Genomic DNA, 11,449 nt, shown 5'->3' on the forward strand with positions numbered 1-11,449 from the left:
TAAGACACTCTGCTTCTCTTCTGGGCTCAATATTCTATTGAATGGCCACAGAGAACTCAGACTCCTGATTATGAAGGTTTTTTCAAAGAAGGTAATTGTTTACCATGTGTCAGGATCAGAAAACATTAAAGATACAGTTCTTTTATCTGCAGCACCTTTTCTCAGCCCTTTTGGCTAGCATAGTGTTTGGCCTATCAGTATTATGTTCCCTTGACCTCTGACTTACTTGGCCAAGTGTTACAAAGTTCCTTGAGCCCTGATCAATACCCACGGGGCATCATAGTCTGCATAGTCTACTCTCTGGTGTATAGACACTCAGCTTTCATTGTACTGTGGGCTAAGAAGTCCCTCACTTGGCCTCACAGTCTTGGTGCTGTTTCTCTGCTCTGTCTTGTGGTCAAGGTGTTGCAACTTCTGTTGTTTCTGCTGCCTCCACCACTTCTGAAAGGGATCTTGAACATACGATTCTGGTGGCTCCTCTTTCTTGATGGTCGTGGGTTTCCTCTGTTCCTTCTACTGAGATGGTTTACTTTCATACCTAGCAGAGTGGCAAAGTGGACTGCTCCATGAGTTAGAATCCTTTACCTCCTATTTGCATTACTTTCTCCAAAATAATATTTAGCATTTAAACATTTTAGAAGGTAGCATATGCTCAAGAATTGATTCTATTGAATGAATTTTAAGCCTTCCCAGGAACAACATGGGAAAATGCAATAATAACAAAGACAAAACAAACCTTGATATGTGCTCCCCATTAAGATTGCAACTTAAAACACCATGGGGCAGTGCTACTCTGCCATACCTGGTTGCCATATGTTGGAATTGACAGGTCTGTATGCAGAAACAACTACATTGTCACATATAGAGGAGTGTTTAAGAGATAATAACAAATGTCCACTTTACTAAAGTAGTTAAGGTTTTCCTTTAGAGGTACATATATTTATAATTCATATATATAATAATTAAATAACAAATTGTATATTTTTCATAAATTGATATGATAGCATACCTTTTTTTAGGATAATTTATTAGGGGCTCATACAACTCTTTTCACAATCCGTACATACATCATTTATGCCCAGTCCATTCGTACATATGTTGTCATCATCATTCTGACAACACCTGCTTTTTACTTGAGCCCTTGGTATCAGCTCCTCATTTTTCCACTTCCCCCTTTTCCCCCTCTCCCTAAACCCTTGATAATTTATAAATTATTATTATTTTATCATATCTTACACCATCCTACGTCTCCCTCACCCACTTCCCTGCTGTCCATCCCCCAGGGAGGAGGTTATATGTAGGCCTTGTCATCTGTTCCCACTTTCTCCCTTACCTTCCCTCCACCCTTCCGTTATTGTCACTCTCACCGCTGATCCTGAGGGGTTCATCTGTCCTGGATATCCTGTATTTCCATTTCCTGTCTGTGCCAGTGTACATCCTCCGGTCCAACTGGATATGTAAGGTAGAATTGGGATCATCATAGTGGGGGGGAAAGAAGCATTTAAGAACTAGAGGAAAATTGTATGTTTCATCGTTGCTACACTGACTGGCTCATCTTACTGGCTCGTCTGACTGGCTCATCTCCTCCTCGCAGCCCTTCTGCAAGGGGATGTCCAATTTCCTCCAGATAGGCCCTGGGTCCCCACTCTGTACTCTCCCTCATTCACAATGCTATGTTTTTTTGTTTTTTGTTTTTGGTCTTTGATGCCTGATACCTAGTCCCTTCAACACCATGTCATCTCACAGGCTGGTGTGCTTCTTCCATGTGGGCTTTGTTGTTTCTCAGTTAGATGGCCCCTTGTTTATCTTCCAGCCTATGGGATGCCAGATTCTATATATTTTGACAGCTGGGCACCATCAACTTTCTTCACTGCATTTGCCTATGCACCCCCTTTGTCTTCAGCATTCGTGTCGGGGTAGGCTGGTGTGCTTCTTCCGTGTGGGCTTTGTTGTTTCTTAGCTAGATGGCTGCCTGATTGTCTTCAAGCCTTTAAGACCCCAGACGCTATATCATTTTATAGCTGGGCACCATCAGCTTTCTTCACCACTTTTGCTAATGCAACCACTTTGTCCTAGCATACCTTTGAAATAATAAGTTCCTGAAAATTTTGTCAAGGATCATGTAGTAGAGATTTTTTGTTCAAAAACTCTAGTTTGTTTCAAGAATATATGTCAATTAGTCCACAATAATAACTGCTAGTATGATGATCATATTTCCTGTTTTTTAAAAATGCATGAGAATATGGAAATATAATAACAATATGTAAATAAATGTATGTGAAGTTTAGTCCTGTATCACGCCGAATGTGATCCTGAAGTCTGAAGAGTTTTAGACCATGTTTTCCCTCTGATCCAAATAAAACAGGAAAAGAATACAGAAAAATTGTCAAAGGAGAAAGTGCACATTACTCCCATTTAACTCTGCACATCGTTTTCAGAACGAAGTCTGAAGTTTTAGGTTTTAATTTCCTAAAGTCAAGTAATAGGGAAAAAAAGAGATAAAGATAAAGAGATAAAACATAACTGAAAGAAAATAGAACAAAAATGTATAAAGTGGTTTAAGAAAGAATTTAAAATACATTTAAATAGATGTGAAGAAATAAGAATGCTTAGTTAATAGAAGGAAACATTTTGTGAGACATAATTCTGTTTTCTTTTATGATCATTACTGATTTTTCTGTGTCAATTTTCTAAAACATCTACTGATACTTATGTTGCCATGTCCATTATTTTTTAAAATAACCCAATTTCCATACATAGTAAGAACTATTCCTATGGAAGGGAAATTGTAATGCAAAGTCACAGAATTTTTATTAATCAAAGCGAAAGGGTTTTACTTATCAAAGTGCATTTCTGCTTCATTTATTAAAAAATGTATTCAAAGTGTAAAATAAAATTTAAATACTATGCATACAGGAAAGAAATCAAATATATAAGGCAATAAATATGTACAATATATCTCTCTTCCAAGACCTTCACTATGCATACAACATATACTATCTCATATTTGATAATACAGGGCAAACAATGCCCGAGAGAAATTGAGGTTGGGATTAAAAGGTAGCACACTTGGTTAGCTAAGGAGGCTGCAGAATAAGATAAAACCATATTTTAAAACACTTCTCCTTTTACTGAAAATTACTTTGGGATCCTTCTCAGTGTAGTCAGGGAAAAAATTACTCTGCCTGTAGTACTGAGATTAAAAGGAGATCTGCTGAAGAAGAAATAATGAATTTATTCTCCACATTCATTTTGTGGCACAGAAGACACATTACTCTACATTATGCTTATATTAGACTTAAATAAATTTCATTATGGAAACAAGATTAGAGGAGAGCTTTGTAACTTGAAAACATACATTACATATATGAATTTTTATAATAAAATGCTTTGGGGATGATAATATGTTTCTGTGCTTTTAGATAATTACATACCAAAGTGCACAGAAGTACTTTTAAGTCTGATTTTCTAAAGTTTAAGTCAATGGTATATAGAATTCAATCCCTACACCTCTGTAATTTATTCTGCCATTTACAATGCTTTGCACAAATTACTTCTTTATACAGTAAGTGTGTAAGTAATGTAGATAAACATGAAAATAATAATAGCAAGAAGGTAGCTTGAGAACCGGAAGAGAATATACTGATAAAAGCAAAGGCCATCTGAAAATATCGAAAGCATTAAAACCTACCAGATTCATTTTTCTTTCAGTACATAAAGAAATGATTCATTTATTTATTTAGATGTAATCTTTTTACTAAACTTCATTTATTTTACTCAAGCACCACTCTAATGCATCATTTCACGAAGCAAAAATCTTAGCAGTCAACCAATATAGATAGCCCTTTTCATGCATGTGACGGCCTATTACTCTTTGCATGCAGAGTTATTTTGATGTAAATATAGTAAGCCCTTTCATCTTTCTTTTAGCCCTTCATAACCAAACTAATGCTTTCTGCAAGATCCAATTGCCATTTAGCCCCCAAACAGAATGATTTCCTTCTCAGCAACAAACTAATTTCTGAAATCTCATAAAACTAACTTTATGAACATTCTTAGCATTAATAGCAATGGATAGGTGAGCTATATTTTAAACAATGACTTCATGCATCTCTAGACTATTAGGATGCTATGTGAAAAAAAATATATGTTACACGAGAAAATAAAGAACCCTCTTGAAAATTCACTAGTACATCACTACATTAAAAGTAGAGAGAAATTTAGTGATGTGCTTAATTATTGAAGTGAAAATTTTCTAAACTCACTAATTTTTTTAAACTATAGAACATTTTCACTGACGAGAAAAGAACTCTAATACAAAGAACACGTGTACATTTGTATATTCGTGTGGTAGTTATATAATGGTTTGTTAATTTGAGGATTAAGAGTGAAGGGGTGGAGTCTAGCCTGTCAATCAAGATATAACCAATGAGGCCTCTGTGTAGGCATGGCCTTCTCCTGAGAATTCTGGGAACTCCTGTATTTTCCCCCTGGAGGCGGGAGACACTTCTCTCTCAGTTCTCTCCCTGAAAAACACTACTGACAAGACACATGGAACTACACTAGAGCCCTTAGCTGGAGAAGCCACATGGTGACCCCTGCCAGTGCTGAGATGGTTATACCACCACTGGGTCTAAAGACATATGGGCTAATATCAGAATTAAGGGCTTAGACTGAACTGGATTGGAACACTTCCTTCATGTGCAATTACCCTTTATATGAAACTCTCTCTCTCTTTTTAAAAATCATTTTATGGGGGACTTGTACAACTCTTATCACAATCCATCCATACATCCATTGTGTCAACCACATTTGTACATTTGTATAAAACTCTGTCTTATACATATATGAGTTTCTATAGATTTGTTTCTCTAGTCTACCAGAACTAACACAATTGGGTATTATATAAGATGCAAATTACATAATATAAATATGTATTCAGGTATCACATATCTATATAGATATGAAATGAATTTGATCATTCGGATATCCAGCCAAATCATTTCTATTTATTTGTATAACTATATTTAATTTACATTTTTCTCAAAGATTTCAGAGAAGATGAAATTAGTTTACCATTATATATTTTTTCTTTCAATCTAGGCATACATGTATACACACTAAAGATATTGCTCAAGATTCTGATTCCAAGAAGGAGCATAGCAACTGAAATCTCTTTCTCCCATTGGTTATAACTAAAAATTCTGGCTAAAATAATAAATCAATTACATTAGACTCTTAAAACTAAGTTAGAGTAGATGAATTGTGAAGGGTGCTCAAAATGCCGAAACAATCATCATAAGGTTATTAAATTTCCTTTCATTTTCATTACCTCTTAAAGTTTTGTTCAACTGCTGTGTTTCTGATTGGTAACATACTAATGTGAGCTGCTAAAGTTCTAGTAGAAAACCAATTTTCTGGTCAGAGGAACTGGAAAAGGAGGCACTAAAAAGCAAAATAAAAGTGAGAATTCTAAAGAGGGGTAAGCTACAGGGAAAAAAAGCATCTTCAGTATGACATTTCACACATGGTTTTTAATCTACAAGCTGTACCTACGATTCAAAAGAATGTAGCAAAACATTTGAGAACTGATATGAAAGACAAAACTATCTGCCCAAGCCTCAGATTAAGCCCTGAATGGGGCATGCACTGGACATGTTCAAGGCAACATGCAAAAGCTTGCAAAATGGAACTGAGAGCAATAGGACTGCCCCCAAAAGCAAAGACAGAATTACACACTGAATCTAACCTGGCTGTTTCTCAAATAAAATAATCAAACAAAGAAAAATCCATATAGTTTAGTAGAACCCAGAATCCACAAAATGTGTCATTCAGAAAAGCTAGAATACAATTGAAATGCATTTAATATACAATCAGCTAGGATACTGTGACCAATTTTCAAGGAAAATAACTCCTATCAACAGATGTCAAATCTAAGATCACTATCATATTGACACTATCAGATAAAGACTTAAATCAACTACTACAACTAGGAATAATAAGGATAATATGACAGTTGAAATAATGACAGATAAACTGGGCTGACATCAAGAACAGCATTCATGAAGAAAGCACAATATCATTAAAAAGACAGGAAAGAAAGGAAAGATCAAAGTGGATGTCAGAAGAGACTCTGATACTTGCTCATAATCATTGAGCAGCTACGTCAAATGGAAGAAATGATGGAGTCAAAGAGCCAAATGGAACAATTCATAGAGTAGCACAATAAGATTAAGTAAATATTATAATGAAATGTGAAAATACCTAGAGAAAGAACACCAAAACATATGGACTCACTCAATATATTTTAAACTGAAAGAACTAAAGAAAAACTTCAAGTCTTGAATTATAATATTGAAACATCCTATGGACAAGATATTGAATGGTGCAAAAAAATCAAAAGACGATGGAAAGAATACACAGAGTCAATGTACCAAAATTAACTTGTCAACATTTCAAGTCACAGCACATCAGCCAGAAACAATGGTATTGAAAGGGGAAGTTCAAGCTGCACTGAAAACATTAGCCAAAATAAAGACTCCAGCAATAGATGGAACACCAATTAAAATGTTTCAACAAGCTGGTGAAGCACTGGGAGCACTTATTCATCTATGTCAGGAAATTTGTCCAAATAAATTGAAAAGAAGTATATTTGCACCCATTCCAAAGAATGGCAACCCAACAATTTGCAAATAATCGACCAATACAGTGTATATCACATGCAAGTAAAATGTTGCTAAAGAGCATTCATCAACAGTTGCGGCAGTACCTTGACAAGGAGCTGCCAAGGTCCAGGTCAGATTCTGAAGGGGATATAGATATTGGGATATCACTGCTGATGTCAGATGAATCTTGGCTGAAAGCAGAGAAAAACAGAAATAGATCTACTTGTGTATAATCAAGTGTGTATAAAGATACTTGACTGGATTATGAAAAGGCTGTGGATGGCTCTGAATGGGAATTCCAGAATAATACTACACTGTGCTCATGCAATATTCATTACTGGTACCATGATTCAAATGCATCGATTCTTATTCAATATTCTTTATTCAATGTTCAGCTTTCACATACATATGAAGTGATTGAAACTACCGTGATCTTCAGCAAGATTTTACATGCATGTGATATTAATGATACTGTTCTAGAATTTGAGCATAATGTTGCTTAACTTTCTCTGCAAGGAATAGAAATAGGATGTTTTCCAGTCAGTTGACCAAGTGGCTGTCTTCCAAATTTCCTGGCATAAACCAGTGAGTACTTCTAGCTTGTTGAAACATTTCAATTGGTATACCATCAATTCCAGGAACCTTGTTTTTGGCTGCTGCTTTCAGTGCACCTTGAACTTCTTCCTTCAGTACCATCAGCTCTTGAGCATACGCTTTATCTTGAAATGGTGAAATGTCCTCTAATTCTTTTTGGGAAAATGACCCTGTATATTCTTTTCATCTTTTGGTGCTTTTTGCACCATTCAATATTTTGTCCATAGAATTTTGCGACATTGTAACTAGAGGCTTGGATTTTTCCTTAGTTCTTTCATTTTAAGCTATGCGGGAGGTAATGGAATCCCTGATGAAGCCCCAAAATAGACCTCAGACTTGAAGGGCAAGGCTTGGCACCTCATCAGACTTGATCAGAAAGCATACATAAGGGTGAAGAGAGAGACCTAGAACTGTTATAGTGCCCTCCCCCACTTCTCTTTCCTTCTTTTTTTCTCCTTGTCTATCTATATAAGATAGGCAAGATAAACAATTCCAAGGAGAAAACAATGGAACTGATGGTTATGGGTGGGAGGAACCAACACACCCAGGGACAAGGGATCTAAAATCAATGGTGAGGAGGGTGTAGAACATTTGGTGGGACTTGATCAAGAGCAATGTTGCCAAAGGGAATTACAGAGAGCCAAATGCAAGTCAAACATGATAGTGGGGCAGGAGGAAAGCCAAAGGAAATAGAGGAAAGAACTAGGAGGCAAAAGACATTTATAGAGGATAAATACAGGCACATCCATATGTAACTATATTAATATTTAATATAGGACTGTAGGTCCATGGATATATAATTATATGTTAAGTATCAAAGTAGCAGATGGATATTGGGCTTCTTCTCAAGTCCTCCCTTGACACAAGAATACTTTGTTCTAATAACCTGGCATTCTGTGATGCTCACCTCCCTGATACAATTGCTGAAGACAAAATGGGTGCAAAAGCAAATGTGGTGAAGAAGGCTAATGGTGCATGGCTATCACAAGTTATAGCATCTGGGGTCTTACAGGTTTAAAGTTAAAAAAGTGGCCAGCTAGTAGAGAAGCAACAAAACCCACATGGAGAACACATACCAGCCTGTTTGATCAAGAGGTGTTGATGGAATCAGGTATCAGGCATCATAAAACCCCAAACAAACAATCATATCAATGTGAACAAGGGCCTCAGAGTGGAGGCCCAAAGCCCATCTGTAGACAATTGGACATCCTCTCACAGAAGGGTCAAAAGGTCACAAGGAAGGGACAAGCCAGACAGGGAACAGTAAAGCACTGACAAAACACATAACTTTCCTCTGCTTCTTTAATGCTTCCTCCTCCCCATTTTCATGACCCCAGTCCTACCTTACAATCTGGCTGGACTGGAGTATGAACACTGGTACAAATAAGGGGTCTGGACACACAGAATCCAAGGCAAATAAATGATTCAGGAACAATAATGGGGGTAACGATACCATGATATATGCCCCCCACCCCGGTGGACAAACAACAGAAATTTGGATGAAGGGAGACAATGGAAAGTGTAAAATATGAAAATAATAATAATTTATACTTTATCAAAGGGTCACGAGGATGGGAGGGTGGGGGCGGGGCAGAGGTAAAAAAGAGTAGCTGATACCAAGGGCTCAAATAGAAAAAAAATGTTTTGAAATGATGATGGCAACATATGTACAAATGTACTTGATACAAATGATGTATGGATTGTTACAAGAGCTGTAAGAGCCCCCAATAAAACGATTAATTTAAAAAAGATATGTATAACCTGGTCTTTCTTTTCCGTTTTCGAACTCAAAGTCTTTTCCCACTTCTTTATCATGCTTACTCTTACTCTTGAGGTGCCCTTTGGAGTTTGTCTGCTGACGTATTTATTAGTCTCCATAATTTCACTCATTCACCTTCCCTTCTCTACTATTAAGAGCAGATTTCCAAGTCTCTTCTGACATCCACTTTGATCTCTTCTTCCTTTCCTGTCTTTGCTCTCTGTGCGTATAACATTCTTGATGTCATCCTGCAGCTCCTCTGGTTTCCTGTCATTTGTGTTGCATGCATCGAATCTGTTCTTGACTTGTTCTCAAAATCCAGGCGAGATAAACTCAAGGTCATATTTTAGATGCTGTGGACTTGTTTTAATTTTCTTCAGCTTCAACTCTGAACTTACATATGAGCAATTGGTCATCTGTTCTGCAGTCCATCCCTGGCCCCATTTTAGGGGCTGATATTCAGTTTCTCTATAGTCTCTTCAATAGCTGTAGTCAATTTGACTTCAGTGTATTCATTCCATTTGGAGAAATCCACACAAATAAGTCTTTGTTCTTACAAAATTCTATCCTGTGATTTCTGGCTTAGTTTATATCACCAAAGTCTATTTTCCAACTGCTGTTCCTTTCTGTTTCCCACTTTTCCATTTCAATCACCAGTATTTATCAATGCATTTTCATTGCTTCCTTGATACATTCTTCAATTTCCACATCACTATCTTCTGTGATTAGTGCATAAATTTGAATAATAGCTGTATTGATTGGATTTCCTTGAAGGCAGATAGATATCATCTCATTACAGACAACACTGTGCTTCACTATAGATCTTGAAATGTTATTTCTGACAAAGAATGTAATACCTGCATAGTAAATCAAGATTTTATGATTCAAAATGGACAATACCAGTCATTTTAGCTCACAAATACCTAGAATGTTGATTTTTATGGTACCTTTTATTTTTTACAATTCTAATTTTCCTAGATTCATACTTCTTTATACATTCCAACTTTCAATTATTACTTGAAGTTTGCATATTTTTGTTCTCATTTTAAAATGTGCCCCATCAGCAAATGACATTCCTGAAGGCTTTACTCACACAGGCTTTATTCCACCCAAGTGATTACTGCTGACTCCAATTTGAGAGGGCAGCTCTTCCTCAGTCATATTTTGAGAGTCTTCTGACCTGAAGGGCTCATCTTCTGGCTAAATGTTCTGCCTCTTTTCATGAGCTTTTCAATGTCTACAGTGATGTTCAGTCTTTCCATAAATTTTTCAGTGGTTTATTCCTCAGAAACAGCCTGTGTTTAGTCTGGAAGTCCTGCTGAACTCTATTCATTTTGGGAGACCCTGCTGGTATTTTTAAATACCAGTGACATAACTTTCAGCATCACAACAACACACAAGCCACCACAGTAGGAAAAACTGATAAACGAGTCATGGAATTACAGCATAACAACTCTCAAAAAAAGATGTAGCTAAAATATCCAAAAAGGTCAATTGAAACTCCATCTTTAAAAAAAGTAATCTGAAGCTATCCAGGAAAGTGGGGTGGGGGGTGGGGGCGGGGGGAGAGGCAGCAAAGGAAAATAAACAAGATAAACAAATACAGACAAAGCATACGCAAATGTAAAAATTCAAACTCAAACTCATTCTCATCCAGTGTATTCTGAGTCATAGTAACTCTATGGGACAGGATAGGCATGCCCCTGTGGACGTCTGAGACTGTAGCTCTTTATGGGCGAAGAAATCTTCTTTCACCTGAGAATCGCCTTACGCTTTCGAACTGCTGCCTTAGAAGTTAACAGTCCGATTCATAACTGCTACGGCACCAGTGCTCTGAAACACATAAAGCTCCCACTGCTATCCAGTTAATGCCGACTCAGCAACTCCTTATGGGTTTCTGAGACTGTAACTGTTTAAGGGAGTAAAAAGCCCAGTCTTTCTCCTGCAGAGCTGCTGGTGGGTAGTTTTAAATCCAGCATATTACAAATTAAAATAAAATGAAAAGCCATGGATTGTCATATTGAGTTTTAAAAAAATCACCCAGCATGCGGTCTATAAGAAACACACTTAAAAAAGAAATGGAAAGTAGAAGCATGCTATATATTTTTTAAAAGATATATATTAAAACTGACACCAAAAGAAATTAAAGCAATTGAAGAAAATAGAATAATTGGTTCCATTTAAGATAATGTGGACTTCAGAAGGAAGAATGTAGCCCTGGTAAATAGGATATTACATAATGATGAACGGAAATTCTCCAAGAGAACATAGCACGTCCTGATGTGAACACACGAACAATGAACAGCCATAATCAGAGCAATAAATTTAATAGGCTTAAAATAATTGAAATCATTACAAGTATGAATCTTGTTATCTGAGTATAATGGAATTATAGTTAGCAAAAGCATTTTTAAACAAATATCTTATAAAA

Source organism: Echinops telfairi, unplaced genomic scaffold, assembly GCF_000313985.2.
Source record: "Echinops telfairi isolate 266 unplaced genomic scaffold, ASM31398v2 ScPeMD7_443;HRSCAF=831, whole genome shotgun sequence".
Classification (NCBI taxonomy): Eukaryota; Metazoa; Chordata; class Mammalia; order Afrosoricida; family Tenrecidae; genus Echinops; species Echinops telfairi.